Source organism: Orycteropus afer, unplaced genomic scaffold, assembly GCF_000298275.1.
Source record: "Orycteropus afer afer isolate SDZICR_OR568_19922 unplaced genomic scaffold, OryAfe1.0 scaffold00034, whole genome shotgun sequence".
NCBI classification, from domain to species: domain Eukaryota; kingdom Metazoa; phylum Chordata; class Mammalia; order Tubulidentata; family Orycteropodidae; genus Orycteropus; species Orycteropus afer.
In genome coordinates, this window is record NW_006921621.1 from 11,473,241 (window position 1) to 11,491,716 (window position 18,476).

The 18,476-nt window shown below is 39.7% G+C and overlaps 1 protein-coding gene across 1 annotated transcript in view; it reads left to right on the forward strand.

Annotated features, from left to right (window-relative positions):
- Positions 1-18,476, forward strand: part of CLIC5 (chloride intracellular channel 5) — a 254,433-nt gene that overhangs the window by 134,424 nt on the left and 101,533 nt on the right. The window lies entirely within an intron of this gene.

Consider the following 18,476-nt stretch of genomic DNA (forward strand, 5'->3'; position numbering starts at 1 on the left):
ACACAGAAGAACACTCCGATTCCTTTCAGAAGGAAGGTTGGGCAATCTACTTCTGTAGTGACACAGCCTTGGAAACCTAAGGAGGGGTTGCTATGAGTTGGGTTTGACTCGATAGCAAATAACAACAACAACATGAAAATTTCATCCTCTCTCAGTGCTCCATTGTTCCACGAGTGGTACCGACAATTAATATGCTCAGCTGCTAACCAAGAAATTGGAGGTTCAAATCCACCTAGAGTTACCTCAGAAGAAACAGCTGGTGATCTACTTTCAAAAATCAGCCATTGAAAATCTTTGGAGCACAGTTATATTCTCACACACATAGAGTTGCCATGAGTTGAAGTCAACTCAACAGCAACTGTTTTTTTTTTTTTTGTCACACTTTTGGTTTCTATGTGTTCTATTAGGACACAAATAGTGGAAGTATCTAATATTATTTTCACTTGATTTTATTCTGGTCTCTTCTACATAAAACAACTGGACAGTTTTGACCAATTAAAAAGTTTTTACAGTTGACTTCTGAGAAGATGGTGTAATAGGCAGACAAGCTACCCAGATCCTCTACAACAAAGAAACAAGAAACCAAATGAAACAGATATAGATGATAATCCTGGAACCCTGAGCTTCAAAGGAAAGACAAAGAAGTGGCTCAAATATTGACTAGAAGAAATGGAATGAAAATAGACAAACAGAGTTGTGAATTATCAACTAACCTGACAGATCAGCCATTTTGAATTTTGGAAGCAGTTTGTCAGTCAGAGCAGCAACCTGGCCCTTTATGCCAAGAAATTACTCCAGATTTTTCCAAAATTAGATACTTATGTGCATCAAAAGATTTCACCAAAAGAGTAAAAGAGAAACCACAGACTCGGAAAAAGTTACTGACAGTGACATATCAGACAAGAGGCTGATCTCTAAAATTTATAGAAAAGTTCAACACCTCAAACACAAAAATAAAAATGATCTAATTAAAAAATAGACAGAAGATATGAGCAGACAGTTCTCTAAAGAGGACATTCAGGTAGCCAATAAACACAAGAAGAAATTTGCCAAAATTATTAGCCATTGCTGTTGTTGTAGTTGTTGTTGTTAGGTGTGTCAAGTTGGCTCCAACTCATAGAGACCCTGTCTACAACAGAATGAAACACTGCCCAATCCTGTGTCTGCCCCACAATCTTTGTTATACCTGAGCCCATCGTTGCAGCCATTGTGTCAATCCATTTCATTGGGGGCTTTCCACTTTTTTGTTGACCCTCCTCTTCACCAAGAATGATGTCCTTCTCCAGGGAATGGTCCCTTCTGACAATAGGCAAAAGTAGGTGAGACAAAGTCTGGCCATTCTCACTTCTAAGGAGCATTCTGGCTACACTTCTTCCAGGATAGATTTGGTTGTTTTTCTGATAGTCCACAGTACTTTCAGTATTCTTCATCAACACCACAACTCAAAAGCATCAACTCTTCTTCAGTCTTCCTTATTCATTGTTCAGCTTTCTTATGCATATGAGGAGATTGAAAATGCCATGCTTTGGGTTATACCCACCTTAATCTTCAAAGATTTCATCTTTGCTCTTCAGTACTTTTTTTTTTTTTAAGAGGTCTTTTACATCACATTTGTCCAGTGCAATATGACATGTGATTTCTTGACTGCTGCTTCCATTGGTGTTGATTGTGGAACCAAGTAACATGAAATCTTTGACAACTTCACTCTTTTCCCCATTTATTGCAATGTTGCTTATTGGCCCAGTTGTGAGGATTTTCATTTTCTTTATGTTGAGATGTAATCCGTACTGCAGACTGTCATCTTTAATCTTCATCAGTAAGTGCTTCAAGTCATCTTCACTTTCAGCAAACAAACTTGGGTCATCTGCATATCACAGAGTCTTCCTCCAATCCTGATGCCACACTCTTCTTCATCTAGTCCAGCTTCTTGGAATATTTGCTCAGCATACAGATTGAAAAAGTATGGTAAAAGGATACATTAGAGATATCCAAATTAAAGAAATCAGATATCATCCCACCCCAGCACTAATAGCAAAGTTCAGAAAAAGAAAACAACAAATGCTATCAAGGATGGGGAGAGACTGAAACCCTCGAATACTGCTAGTGAGACTGTAAAATGGTGCAACCACTATGGAAACCTGTATGTTGTTGTTGTTATGTGCCGTCGAGGAAGACCCGACTCATAGCGACCCCTCCTTGGGTTTCCGAGGCAGTATCACTACAGAAGTAGATTGCCCCATCTTCCTTCTGAGGAGTGGCTGGTGGGTTTGAACTTCCAGTCTTCTGGTTAGCATTCAAGTGCCTTAGGCACTAGGCTACCAGAGCTCCTGGCCCTACTCTAGACCAGTTAAATCAGAATCTCTGAGGGTGAAACCCTGGCTTTAGTTATGACATCTGACTTATACAAGTTCCACAGATAATTCTAATGTAGAGCCAGGTTGAGAATCATTGTTTCAGTCCAATGGTTCCCAAAATGATTGCATATCAGAACCTTCTGGGAGGCTTCTAAAAAATACAAGTACCGAAGCTCCGCCCAGGCACTCAGGAGTAGGTACAGTAATCTTTATTTGAAACCAGAGCAGTTGCCGTGGAGTCAATTTTGAGTCAACTCTTAAAGAATTGTGAGAATTACATGAGTCAACATATGTAAAATACTTAGAACAGTGCCTGGCACCTAGGAAGTGCTCAGTAAATACCAACTATCAATATTATTTGACTTTGTGTATTTCTTTGTACTGTTCCCTTGTCTACAAACCTCTATGGCATTTCTTATTTTAAAGCTTCAGGCCCTTATCCATTCAACAAACACTTATCTCAGTATTTCATCATATTTCAACAAATGTTCATCAAACATCTTCAATGTCCAAAGCTGTTGTGCTAGGCTCAGTGATGACAAAAATGAAGCAAGGTGTCTGCCCTTAATCAGATTAGAGGGAGGAGTTACTACTTCTAACACATTAAACACCAAAAACTCAGTAACAGGAAGTAACTAATTTTAAAAAATATCCTGTGAAATATACACAACTACTATCTGTATTTGGCCTCAAGTTACTGAGGTCTAAGGTTCTCTGAATCTGATTCTCCTTGGGCTGTGAAAGTTGCTGTTTCCAGAGTGTCCCTTTAAAAGGCCATTAATTGTCCCACCACTTTTTCAGCATAAGAACCATTGCCATTCTTTTTTATTTTAACGTTTAAAAAACATGATCCTCTTTCTAGGCAGTTCACATCATAACAGGTGGCTTCTTCCAGGTCTGGATTTTTCACCTGATTAAGTCAGGCCCATCCCAGATAAGTTCCTTTTTGATTAACTCAGAATTAACTTTGAGACTTTGATTTGAGACTTTGATTACATCTGCAAAATACCTTCTCTTTTATCATAGTTTGTTCCGTAGAAGCAAGTCTTAGACTCTACCCCCACTCAAGGGCAAAGGATTATACAAGGGCATGAATTCCAGAAGATAGGTGTCATGGAGGGTCAAGTTGGGTCTTTCTGTCATGGATAGATTGAATTAACTTTCTCTGGTAGAATAGTGGCTAAAGCACTTGACTGCTAACCAGAAGGCTGGCGGTTCAAACCCACCAGCCACTCCTCGGAAGGAAGGTTGGGCAATCCTATTTCCATAGTGATACTGCCTCGGAAACCCAAGGAGGGGTCGCTATGAGTCGGGGCCGACTTGACGGCACATAACAACAACAACAACAACATACTTAATAACAGTAGCTGGGCACTTATGTGCATTGTCTTATCAAATCTTCTGACTTGAGGTAAGAGTTGATATGGGCCCATTTTGTGTGTAAAGATATGGCGATTCAGAGATCCAGTCCCTTGCTGAAGGTCACAAAGCTAGAAGAGGCAGAACCTGGCTTCTAATCCAGGTTTGTCTGACATCAAACCAATCAACCAACAATCTATATACCATTTAAAGGAGTTGACAGACCCAAATACCCTGAGGGTACCAGATATTGGAAACTAAAATTTTACTTTGACCTTCGTGGATGCTCAGCAACTATATTTATATTTCTACCCAAACTTAGATTAAGAGCACGTCTATGACCTTGAACTTGGTTTCCATATACTTTCTGAAGTATGAAAGACTCCCCTTACTGTGTAACAGAGTTTTTCACTTATATTCACTCATAACCATGTTTCAGTGTCAATGCTATTATCCAAATTTTTGCTATGAGGAAACTGATCTGGAGGCTCAGGGAAGTTATATGGCACTACATATCGAATTAGTTGTTGGGTGTGAGATGTAAAACCCACAATCTTTCTATCACATTTTGTTCCACTGAGCACTTATGGGCCAACTCAAGTGGTTTTCTAAAACAAAAGGAAACAAAAGTAAAAGTCAAGTTTGTTTTAGGTGGTTATATCTTTAGTTGTTTCTTTAATTTGCTGACCTGTTGCTGAAATGGAAACTACTGACTTCAACAGGAATGGAAACTACTTTAAAAAATAATAGCATGATGCTGGTGCTGCCTACAGTGAAACTGAGGGTGAGGTTGTCAGAGGAGCTCAGATCATCTACCTTGTTTTGTTTGAGCCTAATAGTAACTTTTGTTTGTAAAATAAACTGCAGTTATAAAGTATATTTGCATAATTCAACAATTTAATTGTCTTAACAACTCTGTTTACCATTCCCTAGTTTACAGATAAAGTAAAGAGTTTCAGGGATTCAGGGAGAGGCTCTGTGTCTTGCCTGAGGTTCTTTTTGTTGTTGTGGGGTGCTGTTGACAGGACTCCTGACTCCAGACTCAGTGATCCCATGAAAGAGTAGAACTGCCCCATCAGAGCTGTAATCTTTATGGAAGTAGATTGCCAGGGCTTTCTCCCATAGAGCCACCAGTGCTAACTACCAACCTTTTGGTTAGCAAGTGAGCACTTGACCATTGCACCACTACAGGTCACAGAGCAGCTAGTGGGTTTGAATTACTGACCTTCTGCTTGGCATCCAAATAAATGCCTTACTCACTGCACCACCAGAGGTCCTTATAAGAGGAAGAGCTAGGTCTTATACCAAACCCACTGTCATCAAGTCGATTCCAACTCATAGCAACCCTTTAGGACAGACTAGAAATGCCCCATAGGGTTTCCAAAGCTGTAAATCTTTATGGAAGCAGACTGCCTTATGTGTCTCCCATGGAGTTTGAACTGACAATCTTTTGGTTAGCAGCTAAATGCTTTAACCACTATACTCCATGAGAGCTTCTTGGGTCTTCTACATAATTATTTAATTCCTAGTTCTCACTCTATATGCATGAACAAAGAGGGATATATGCATGTTTATATGTCACTGGAGAAAGCTCATAGGTGTGAGATGAATTCCAGCCTGACCCAAAGAAACACCAGGAGTTGGCCCCAGAGTTAAGCTATTAGCACACCATTGGTGAAATTCTTCATACTAGACTGGGTCGATACCTTGATGTTTACTTTCAGTACTGGAAGGTGGATGGGTGTGACTTGCCCTACACTATGCCTTTTGGGATGCTGTGGTCCCTTTTATGGATTATGTAGCTTGCAGAGGAATCCCTCAGTGACATTTAAGCTCACAACTGAAATGTTGGAGGTTTGAACCCATCCAGAGGCATCTTGGAAGACAGACCTGGCAGTCTGCTTCCAAAAGATCACAGTCTTGAAAACCTTATAGAGCAGTTCTACTCTGCACACACGGGGTTGCCATGAGTCAGAAACAACTTGATGACAACTAACAGGAAGTTTGTGGCTGCAAATATTTTGTCAATTTTACAAAACAGAACAAGGACAGAGATTCCATGCAGAGAGCAAGAAGAGTCTTTACCATTCAGGCTAAACTATACTACCTGGCTGACATATATATTGAGTGACATTAGGAGTGTGAAGTTGTACAGTGGCACCCAGGAAACTGGTCCAACAGTGGTACTAGGCACAGGAAAGTGGTGAATCCAACTACTCCCATTGATCTTCAACCTTAATGGTTTTACTAGTAATTTCAAACCAGCCACGACTCTTGCCAATCAAAGTAATTTTATTACTTTATAGCAGTAGAATCAGAGATCAGGATATTTACAGAAAAATACAGCTTCAGCAGGAAGATGGAAGCTACTGTGGGATGAGTGAGAATAGGTTTCTGAGGGCTTAGTAAGGAGAGGTGACACAGTTCTGGGAGACTGACTCCTGGAAAAGCACTGGTGTAGGGGGAAAGTTTTCCCTAGTCAGAGCCAATCATGCTGTGTGTTCCCTCCTATCCCCAATATTTTGACAAGAGTCAAACAAGATTCTAGTGGATGTCAAGTGCAGCCTGAAAGGGCCAACCAAGTCCTATAGGTCAGCACTTTAGACCCACATAAGCAGGAGATTCATGCTGCTGCCTGGATCAGGGAGAACGTTGGACCCTCGGTACTGACCTTCAGTACTTGGAACCAGGATCTCACAACTGAGACTGATCTTTAGCTTTCCCCCTGAAGTCGTTGCCCACGTGCCAGGAGTCACAGCCACCCTGAGTCTGCCAGAGGTCAAAGTCTAGGCAGTGACCTCATTTGTCCTGTCCATGAAAGGCTCTGCTCTCCCATGTATATTACTGTTAGCTGGGAGAGCACCACAGTGTGCAAGGAGAAGAATTCGAGAAGACAGTGGGCCAGTTACTTTTGTTCTCAAAATGCTGTCGCTTGAGCCTATACTCTTAAAGGAAATCTAGTAGAATCTTGCTCTAAAAACAAGGATAATATTTAACAGTGGCATGGACTTACTGTGTTTATTCATGACAAATGGCCTGGATAGAGGTCAAATGTAACTATCAACCAATAAAGCAATAAACATTTTATTTTAAAGTTTCATCTATGTTTAAAGCTCTGTAGAGAATATTTATTGTTAGTTGTTGAGTCAACTTCAACTCATGGTGACCTTATATGTAACAGAATGGAACACTGTCAGGCCCTGCGTCAGCCTCAGGATCACTGGCGTGTTTGTATCTTTCAGCACTATATCGGACAGTTTCTTGTGATATGTAAGGTTTTCATTGGCTGGTTTTTGGAAGTATATCACCAGGCCTTTCTTCTTAGTCTGTCTTAGACCACCTGTCTATAGGCTTGTCATACTGGGTTGGTCTGTGTGCTGCTATGATAGCTATGATAGCATAGCTGGAAGCTATGCCACTGGTATTTCAAATACCATCAGGGTCACCCATGGTGGACAGGTTTCAGTGGAGTATCCAGACTAAGAGATTAGAGATTACAGAGATGCTTAAAACATATTCCTTTCTCCAAAGGAGACAGCAGTTTAGTGGAAGAGATAAAGCATGTGCACACACCAGCAGGTATCTAACTCCAAAGGTAAGCAGAGCGTCTTGCCGAATGTTGAGTTCAGAAGGAGGAGCAATAGCTTCTGGCAGGGGAATTATCCACAAACATTTTGCAAAGGAAGAAGTGATGTTAATAACTGTCTCTAGGAAGCAAACTTTTTGCAGAGCTTCCCACATACTGGCTAAGTTAATGGGGTCAAATCCACTGTCACCACCCATGTGCTATTTTCAGCATCTTCCACTGACTGCCAGTGGGAGAGTATCAGGTCTCCAGTTTCATGAAAAACTACAGGAGTCACACTGACTTTTAAGTGAAATACTACTGCCACCAATACATACAAGAATTAATGGACATTGACTTAGGTTAATATATATCATCCAAGAATTTTGCTCAAGCTGTCCTCTCTCCCTGCACAAGCCTCCTTTATATTTACTGAGGTCACAATCACAGTCTTTTTGTAATCTAATCATTAAGTGATCCCAACCACTATTGCCTGAATTATTGGCCACCACACTTGTGACTTGCAGTAGAAATGGCATTATTACCATGTTCTCTACCAGATAAATGAGCAGAGAGGAACTCTCAACTACGAAAACCAGAAATGATCTCATAGAGACAATGAGCCCAGTACTTTTCAAGTATTTCCTGGTGTGCGGGAATCATTTATTGGGTAAAAACTAAATCATATATGGAACCTCACTACAAAAAAAAAAAAAAAAAAAGTGAAAGAGGGGCTTGGGCTCAGCCTTTCTCCATCCCAAGACAATGCCTGATGCTCCTCCACAGATCACTGGGCTCCAGGAAAGACAGACTGAAACCTCCAATCCATTTGCAGATACCATTGCCCTATGTGTTTAGGAAACTATGATGACAGAATCCTTTCACCAAAATTAAGGACTGACAGGATTTTTACTTGCTTGAGGTCCCACTAAGTCCCTTGAATGTTCTATGTCTGTCCTTTTAGGCAGTAATGGGGTCAAGAATGATAACTATTTGCTTTACCAAAACTGCCATCAAGTCAATTCTGACTCACAGTGACCCTACTGGGCAGATTAGAAGCCCCATAGGGTTTCTAAAGCTCTATGTCTTTATGGAAGCAGACTACCTCATCTGTCTCCCATGGAGTGGTTGGTGGGTTTAAACCACCAACCTTTTGGTGAGCAGCCTAATACTCTAACCACGACCCCACCAGAGAGCTCTTTATTTGTCTTAACCCAAGCAGTTAAGACAGTGCCTGGTACAGAGTTGCTCAGTAAATGTTTACAGAGGAAAAGAAAGAAGTCTTGAGCTCCAGTTCTCTCATATTTGAAAAGAAATTGTCACAGAAAACTGAATGAATGCTTGAGGGATTCTGAGTAGCTGCCTAAAAACAAAGGCATTCACCTAATGATTTTTTTTTTAAGTCTATTTGTTGTTGTTGTTGTTGTTGGCTTGGATGAAACTTTACAGAGCAAATTTGTTTCCCATTCTCTGGATTCCCTGTTTACTTTTGCCCTTCTTTCTTGCCATTCTTGCTTTCTGAATGTCCTTTTGATCTCATATAGTTGATTGTTTTGAGGAATATATTTCTCACAGGTGTTATTGTTCACTTTATAGGTTTGTCTCTTGTTTGGCTGAAAAGTGATTTTTGAGAGTGGGTTCAGTTCCAGGTTTGAAAGCTGTCTAAAGGTCATAGTTTGGGGGTTCTACTAGTCTCTGTCAGATCATTAAGTTTGGTCTTTATTATGATTTTGAATTTTGTTCTACATTTTTCTTCCATTCTGTCCAGGACCTTCTATTGTGATTCTGATCAGAGCCAATAATAGTGGTAGCCAGGCACCATCTAGTTATTTTTCATCCCAGGCTAGTGGAGACTGCAATTTGTGTGGTCCATTAGTTCTTTGAACTAATTGTTTCCTTGAGTGTTTGATTTTCTTGACTCTTCTTTGGTCTGCATAGGAAGAGATGAATAGATGTACCTTAGATGGCCACTTGAAAGCTTTTAAGACCTCAGTCACTGCTCACCAAAGTAAGATGAAGAATATTGTCTTTGTGGACTATGTTATGCCAATACATGTCCCCTTGGACTATGTTATGCCAATACATGTCCCCTTGGACTATGGTCCTAATTAGGTCTATTCTTCAAACTCCATTTTGTGAGTAATCAGCCCCAGCAGAGGAAATAAATAAGCCTATAAAGTCCTAACCCTTTGGGTGAGTCACAGGAGGAGACATCCTGGCAACATCTGTATGTTGTTTCACAGTTTATAGAGTACATTCACTTGTTGTCTCATTTAGACCTCAAAGCATAATTGTGGGAGTGATGCTTAGTCCAAATTTCATCATACTCATTCTCCCAAAAGAAACTGATGCTCCCAACCAAAGTCATGTGTCTTGTTCCAAAGTCACACAAGTAATGATAGGTTGATGTAGGACTAGGCCTTCTGACCTTATGCCCTGTGTCCTTTCTGTGATGTAAAAGAGCGTGGGCATTAACCACCTGAAGACTGCAGAATCATAGGCAAGGAGGACTGGAAAGTATTTCAGGATTTATTTTGCTCAACCTCTTCATCTTGCACATGAAACAATACTGATGATTCCTCTGATTTTGTATTTGTTTTTTTAATGCCAAGTACCTTTTTGAATTCGAGGATCTGGAACCAATTCAATATTTGTACTGGATTTGCTTTCCTTTACTGTCTGACTAGTATTTCTTAAGAGCTGTGCTATTTCACCAGTGGCGGCCAAATACTTTTATACTTAACTGTCTTTCTAGGTGCCTTTTCCACATTCTCTTAGAATCTCTTCTTGAAGGACCCAAGTTTTATTCATTTCTGTGAATTAGTCATTTAATTGTTTGGGGCTTTTTTTAAAAACAAACAAACAAACAAAAAATCCCGAAACTTTATTTCTCTTGATACCTGAATAATAAATAATGTTTTATTATTTGTTGCTGTGTGCCATCTGAGTCAACTTCAACTCATAGTGACCCTGTATGACAGAGTATAACTATCCCATAGGGTTTCCTACTCTGTAGTCTTTCTTTCTTTTTTTTTTAATTTTGACTGTGATTTGGGTACAATTTTACAAGGCAGATTCAGTTTACATTCAACTGTTCATACACATTTTGTTTCATGACACCAATTAAAATCCCCACAATGTAATAGCTCTTTTTCCACCTCTTCCCTGTGGTTACCCCTTTTCTCTGTCCTTCTTACCTGTGCATTCCTGCTTGTCTAGCTTTCTTCCTGTGCAAACACTGCCCTTCTGATTTCCCATGGTTGAGTGTCCCAAGAAGTGCATCTCCCTGGTGTAGTTGTTCAGCTCCTAGGCCTGTTTGTTGTTTGGCTGAAAGCTGATCCATGGGAATGAGTACAATTCCAGGACTAAAGGGTAACCCAGGGCCATAGTTTCAGGAGTTTCAACAGTCTCTCTCCAATCACTAATCCAGGTATTTTTGGTTTTGAATTTTGTTCACATTTTTTCTCCCACTCTATCCAGGATCTCCAATTTTGATCCCTTTCCAAGTGGTTGACATTGGTAGCCAGGCACCATCTAGTTCTTCTGGTCTCAGGGTCATGTAGGCTGAGGTTCCCCTTTGGACATCAGCCTTTGGACTAATTATTTCTGTATGTCTTTGATTTTCTTCACTCTTCTTTGCTCCGGATGAGGAGAGACAAATAGTTGTATCTTAGATGGCCACTCACAAGCTTGTAAGACCCCAGTTGCTACTCACTGAAGTAAGCTGTAGAACAATTTTTTTGTATACTGTGTTGTACCAATTGAGGTTGATATCCCCCATGATCATGGTCCCCAGCCCACAAACCCAGCAACTCCCTCTCTCAAGGTGCTTGGTTGTGGCTAAGAAGTTATCCTAATATTGTCCCATGTTAGCCATATAAAGTATATAGACATTTTTATAGCACACACAAATATGTATGTAGAAATATCATCTGTCAAATCTATGTATGGTCATGGGTATATTCCCATTCACCTACTCATACCTGATCTTCTTGCCTGTCTACCTGTATATCCACATGTAGATTAGTGTTTATTATTCATTCAATAGTTTTTTGGGGGCTTACTATGTGCTAGGCACTATTCTGGGTGCTGGGGCCACAACAGGTAACATATAGTTATGGTCCCTGCCTTCACAAGGCTTAAATCCTAGTTGATAAGACAGACAAGGGGGAAATATATGTGTGTATATATATATATATATATATATATATATATATATAAAATCTCAATCTCAAAACCTCTCTCTGGTTATATATATATATAAAATCTCAAGTTATTAAAACTGCCATTAAGGAAATAAAAACCCACTGCCATTGAGTCGATTCTGATCATACTGACCCTACAGGATGGAGTAGAGCTGCTTCATAGGGTTTCTGAGGCTGTAAATCTTTATGGAAGTAGACTGCTTCATCTTTATCCTGCAGAGCAGCTGGTGTGTTTGAGCCACCAAACTTTTGGGTAACAATAGAATGCTTTAACCACTGTACTTAAGAGCTTCTTTTAAGAAAATACGTAAAGCCTAATTTAGATTGGTCCCTGGATGGCTATTTATAGTTAAGCACCTGGTTATACTAACTGAAAGATAGGTGGTTTGAATGCACCCAGATGCACCTCAGAAGAATGACCTGGCAATCTACCTCTGAAATATAAGTCACTGAAAACACTACGGAACATAGTTACTCTGACTCCATGCAAACTGGAATGAGTGAATTGTCTCAGAATTGACTCCACAGAAGCTGGTCAATTTAGATGCATATAAGGGAACCCAAACCAAAAACCAAACTCACTGCCATTGAGTCGATTCCAACTCACAGCAACCCCCATTGGGTTTCCGAGGCAGTAAATCTTTATGGAAGTAGATTGCCCAGTCTTCCTTCCATGGAGTGGCTGGTGGGTTTGAACCACCAGCCTTCTGGTCAGCAGTCAAATACCTTAGGCGCTATGCTACCAGAGCTCCTTATAAAGGAGAAAGACAATGTATTTAGCTCTTAAAGCAGTGCTTAGCACTTATCAGGTACTGAGGAAATACGAATGTATGTATAATTTGAATGAATAAAGGAAGTAATGACTATTTGTATCCTTTTCTTAACCAGGCACCCCCTACCACCACCACCGCAATGTACTTTGACCTACCTCTTCACTCTTCATACCAATCATTCTGTACCTAACTCTTCCACGTTTTTCTTCCCCCATCTCCTTCCTCAAGCACCCCTAACTCCCCCAAGCAAGCTGCAAATGTACCTTAGCAGTGTAGCCCTTGAGCTGATCTTTCAGGAAGAGCCTTTGCTCTGGAATGTCACACTCACTCTTCAGCATGTTGTGATAAAACCAACCTGCAGTGGTGTATGGTATAACAAGCATTCCTTTTCCTGTCTTGAATATATAAACTGACATCACTCCACCCCTGCCCCAGTCCCCGCTCAAGGAGAATAGAGACATTACTGTTTCAATGGCACTTTTGTGGCTCTGTGCATGACTGCACATACTCTGTCCTAGAATGCTTGGATTTTTATGGCTCCCTAGGCAAAAATGCTAACAAAGCCCTACCCAGCCACCGCCTACCCCTTCCACACCTGTCTGTTCCTATCCTGTTGCATAAATTTTAGACTTGGTACAATTAGGCTGTGAAAGAGTCCCTAGGTAGAGGTCTGATTATTTAACAGATTTATTGAGAATTATAGGCTCACACTGAATATGTGCAACAATGAAATCTAGTTTCTCTATTTTATTGGTATTTCATTTTTTTCTCCATTTCCCAGAAGTTGCAGACTTTTCTCTGAGCAGCTCATAAAAAGAGGCCACAGCTTCAGTAATTCACCTTACATTTGAATCATTTCTCACCTTTTACCAAGGCATATTCCATTTCTTGATGTATCCACTAAGGGCTACCTATTTTCTACCCATTCTTTCAGCCATTTTCCTATGTCTTAGACCTCACTGGGCTGCACAGTTTCCCTCCCAATGTGGCCCATATGAAAAGTATATTGGGAGAGAAGGCATTGAGTAGATAATAATACACAGGGGCATGTCAGACAAGTATAAGATAATAATTTAAATAATTTTTATCGAGCACTTATTTTGTGCCACACCTGTTTCTAAATGATTCACATGAATCATCTCATTTACTCCTCACCCATCTTTATGAGAATGCATAAATCTCCATTTTTCAGATTAGTGAACCAAAGCCAGAAAACTTGCCCAAGATTATAAAACTAGTAAGTGGCAAAGCCCAGATTTAACCCTGAAACTCTAATTCCAAAAGAAAACAACTCACCTGCTGTTTCGTTGCTTTCCTATGCTCTGCTTCCTTTGGAGGAGATCATGGTAGCAAGCCACAGCAAAATATGTTGCACAGGCATCCCTTGCATCTAGAACAGTGCCCAGCACATTGCTGATGCTTGAAATTTGTCAAATAAATGAATAAGATGAGTGATATAGACAATAATTCTTATTGGGGTGGTCTAATAGGAATTTTCTAGAGAGGATGAACTCTGAATTGGAATTTGAAGGTGGAGAGGGAGGGAAAATGCAATCCAAAGGAGATAAATGGTAAAGTCAAAAGTGTAGATACAACAAATCCAAGCCCAGTCAGGGATGGTGGAAAGCCATTTGCCTGCAGGAATAGGGAGGCAAAGGAAGAGATCCTATAAGGGAAAATTGATAAAACTAGAAAGAGCAAGTGAGAAACCTAAAAACCAGCTCAGAGAGTTTGGATTTTTTCCTATTTTCATGAAAAGTCATTGGAGGGTTCAGAATATGGGTGCAAAGGGCCAAAGAAACAATTTAGGACAATCTAGCCTTTCTGTTCATTATTTTTAATTAAATAAGTGACAGAGGAAAGCCAGCTAGATGCTACATCTGGGAGAGTTTGCAATGACATGGGCAAGATAATGATCTTTCAATGAAAGTCAGATAGCCGTTTTGATTCATTACAGTGAATGCAGTGATAATAATTACAACATGCCTATCACTAACACCTGTAGTTATATTTGATGAAAATGAGGTTTGTGGTTCACTTCAAGAAGCCTGAAGTGCTGTTATAGGAAGGAGGGATGCAAAATCAAAACAGTCATAGGGCCAAAAATGGAGATGGGTAAGTTGCTTTAATTCCTGTTATTCAAGGACAGAATCAAAGTAATCATCCAATGTATTTATTTAAAATAAATATTTATTTTAAATCATCCTAGTGCTTAAACACAGCTTCTTTGCAAAAGACAAAACCCTGAAAGGAAGTCACTTCCTCTTTTGATATGTGAGCAGTTCTGTTTATATTGTCCATTCAACAGTGAAAGTCAGATAAATATGAGATGCAGTATACACATTGCATATCCACAGCACACACCTAAAATCCAGCCCTAGATAGACTCATCAATACTCCTTTATTGTTGTTGTCTTGTTTTCCTGACTACCTGCCTTTTATCTGTTCTTTTTTTTTTTATTTATAAAACTCAGATTTGAGACACTGCAATGCTCATCACCCAATGAAACATTTAAACAGAGTTATGAGTGATTATTAATACTGATTTGATCCAATAAATGATAGTATGATGAACCAAAAGTGCTACGAATGGGTTATTTGAAATTTACAAGCTGCTTTAAAGTGAATGAACTCTGTCTGCCCATAGACATTATGCAAATGAGCTTACTAAAGATTTAAGTGTCCCTTCAAAGCCTTTTTTGAAAGAAGAAAACACACATGTATAGGTTGACCACTTGTTCCAGTTTGTCAGGGACTTTCCTGGCTGTTCTGGAAACCCCTCAATTCCACCCAAGCCAGGTCATCCTACACATTTAACAAACAAACAAGCAAACAAAAATAAATCTGGAGAGGAAATAGTGAAAATGAAAGGACGCTTTTCCAAATCCCCACCAAGAAGTAAGTGCTGCTTCCCTGGACATTAAGAACACTTCGCAGGGACTTCTATTTACCATTTATTCCATTGTGTCTTATATATAAAATTATATTCTGGTGACTTAGTGGGTAAGACATTTGGCTGCTAACTGGAAGGTCAGTGGTTCAAACCCACCAGCTGCTCTGTGGAAGGAAGATGACGCAATCTACTTCTATAAACATTTGTTGTTGTTTGTTGTTGTTGTTATATGCCGTCGAGTCGGCCCCGACTCATAGCGACCCCTCCTTGGGTTTCTGAGGCAGTATCACTACGGAAGTAGGATTGCCCAACCTTCCTTCCGAGGAGTGGCTGGTGGGTTTGAACTACCAGCCTTCTGGTTAGCAGTCAAATGCCTTAGGCACTATGCTACCAGAGCTCCTCCTATAAACATTTATACCCTTGTAAATCCAATGGGAGTTGCTATGAGTCTGAATCGACTTGATGGTAGTGGGTTTGATTTGGTTTGATTCTGTCATATTAAACTTCACCTTCCCATAGTTGACTGGAAGCTATGAACACTTCCAATGGTCAGAGCCCTTCCCTGGGCAGGGCAGGTGTCAGAAGCCCAAAGATAAGCAGTCTTTGCTCCTGAGGAGAGCATCTAGAGCAGAAGAACCCAGGATTTCTGTTTTCAAGCCAAGTGGTGTTGCCACCACTGATCAGTTGTATTCCCTTCGTGACATTCGGGCCCTGATTCTTCACCTACACAACATTGACAAATAGGCCATTTATGACTTACAAAGTGCATTATTAATGCAAAAACTTTCGTTGTTGTTGTTAGCTGCCATCAAGTCAATTCAGACTCATGGTGATCCCATGTGTTATAGGGTAGAATTGCCCCACGTGGTTTTCTTGGATGTCATTTTGACAGAAGCAGATCACTGGGCTTTTCTTCCATGGAGCTCTGGGTAAGTCAAACCACCAAACATTTTCACAGTTTTATTATCCACCTCCCAGGTGAGGGTGGTGAATGCTATTGTACCTCTGTTTCATACTAATAGAAATAAAGGCCCAGGAAAGCCAATGAATTTGGCTCAGGTTGTATGGCACTAGCAATTGGAGATGGGCACTTAAAAAAGTGTCATACTCTGTGATTTGACATAAAAGGATTTGTGGCACCTTTAAAGTTATTTTTTAAAAAATCAACACTATAACTGTATGTATTTTTAAAAGAAAGTTCTAGATTGGTAGAAATTTTAAGAACAAGAACTAACTTGTGACAATGAGAATCTGAAATCATCACTAAACAGGGCAACAGGTACAGCGGGGGGTGCTATCTATTCATATGTTGGACATCCCTCAATGGACTTCATTTTTTTAATTGAACATAAAATTCATTTTCAATGACAGGGGCCATACGGACATCATTTTTGGAGTTGATTACTCCTCAGCACATAAATTACTTTCTACTATATTAAAAATATTTCTTCTATCTTTATTTTTCATTTTGATAAGATATATGTAACATAGAATTTTCCATTTAATAATGTTTAAGTGTGCAGTTTAGTGGCATTAAGTATGTTCACAGTGTTGTATAACCATCACCGGTATCTGTTTCTTGAACTTTGTCATCATCCTCAAGAGAAACTCTAAATCTGTTAAACAATGCTGTCCCATTTCCCTCTCCTTTCAGTCCCTGGAAACCTCTGTTCTACTTTCTATCTCTATGAATTATCCTTAGTTTAGATAACTTAGAAAGATGTAATCATACAGTATTTGTTCTTTTGTGTCTGATTTATTTCATTCGGCATATTTTCAAAATAACACCAAAAGCTAAAGATGAGGAAATTGAAGATTTTTACCAACTTCTACAGAAGGCTGGCAGTTCAAACCCACCAGCCACTCCTCGGAAGGAAGATGGGGCAATCTACTTCCGTAGTGATATTGCCTCAGAAACCCAAGGAGGGGTTGCTATGAGTTGGGTCTGACTTGATGGCACATAACAACAACAAAAAAACACAGTCTGAAATTGACCAAACATGCAATCAAAATATGCTGATTATCACTGGTGATTGGAATGCAAAAGTTGGAAACAAAGAGGAATGACCAGTAGTTGGAAAATTTGGCCTTGTTGATAGAAACAGTACTGGAGATTGCATGATAGAATTTTGCAAACCAACTATTTATTCATTGCAAATACCTTTTTTCAACAACACAAACAACAGCTATACATGTGGACTTTGCCAGATGGAGTACACAGGAATCAGACTACATCTGTGTCAAGAGGCGATGGAGAAGCTCAATATCTTAGGCCAAAACAAGGCCAGGAGCTGATTGTGGAACAGACCATCAACTGCCCATATGCACATTCAAGTTGAAGTTGAAGACAGTTAAAACAGTCCATGAGAGCCAAAATAAGACCTTGAATATATCCCTCCTGATTTTAGAGACCATCTAAAGAATAGATTTGATGCGTTGAATCCCAATGACCAAAAAACCGAGGAATTGTGGGATGACATCAAGAATATCATCCATGAAGAAAGCAAAAGGTAACTTAAAAGACAAGAAAGGAAGAAAAGACCAGAATGGATGTCAGAAGAGACTCTGAAACTTGCCCTTAAATGGAGAGTAGCTAAAGCAAATGGAAGAATTGACAAAATAAAAGAGCTGAACAGAAAATTTCAAAGAGCAGCTTGAGAAGACAAAGCCAATTATTATAATGAAATGTGCAAAGATCTGGAGTTAGAAAACCAAAAGGGATGAACACACTTGGCATTTCTCAAGCTGAAAGAACTGAAGAAAAAATTTAAGCCTCCAGTTGCAATATTGAAAGATTCTGTAGGCAAAATATTGAATGATGCAGGAAACATCAAAAAAAGATGGATGGAATATACAGAGTCACTGGACCAACACAGCTGTGCTTGCTGAAAGTTCCTTCCAGCCACTCCTCAGAAGGAAGTTTGGGCAGCCTACTTCCATAGTCACACCGCCTCGGAAAACCAAGGAGGGGTCACTATGAATCGGATCAACAGCACATAACAACAACAACATACATTGTCTGCTATCTTGATTGTTGATTCCATTGGTGTTGATGCAAATGCCTTAGGCACTATGCCGCTAGAGCTCCTGGTGTTGATTGTAGAACCAAGTAATAAGAAGTCTTTGACAACTTCAATCTTTTCTCCATTTATCTTCATTTATCATGATGCTGCTTATTGGTCCAGTTGTGAGGATTTTTGTTTTCTTTATATTGAGATGTAATCCATACTGCAGACTGTAGTCTTCAATCTTCATCAGTAAGTGCTTCAAGTCATCCTCACTTTCAGCAAGCAAAGTTGTGTCATCAGTGTATCGCAGGTTGTTAAT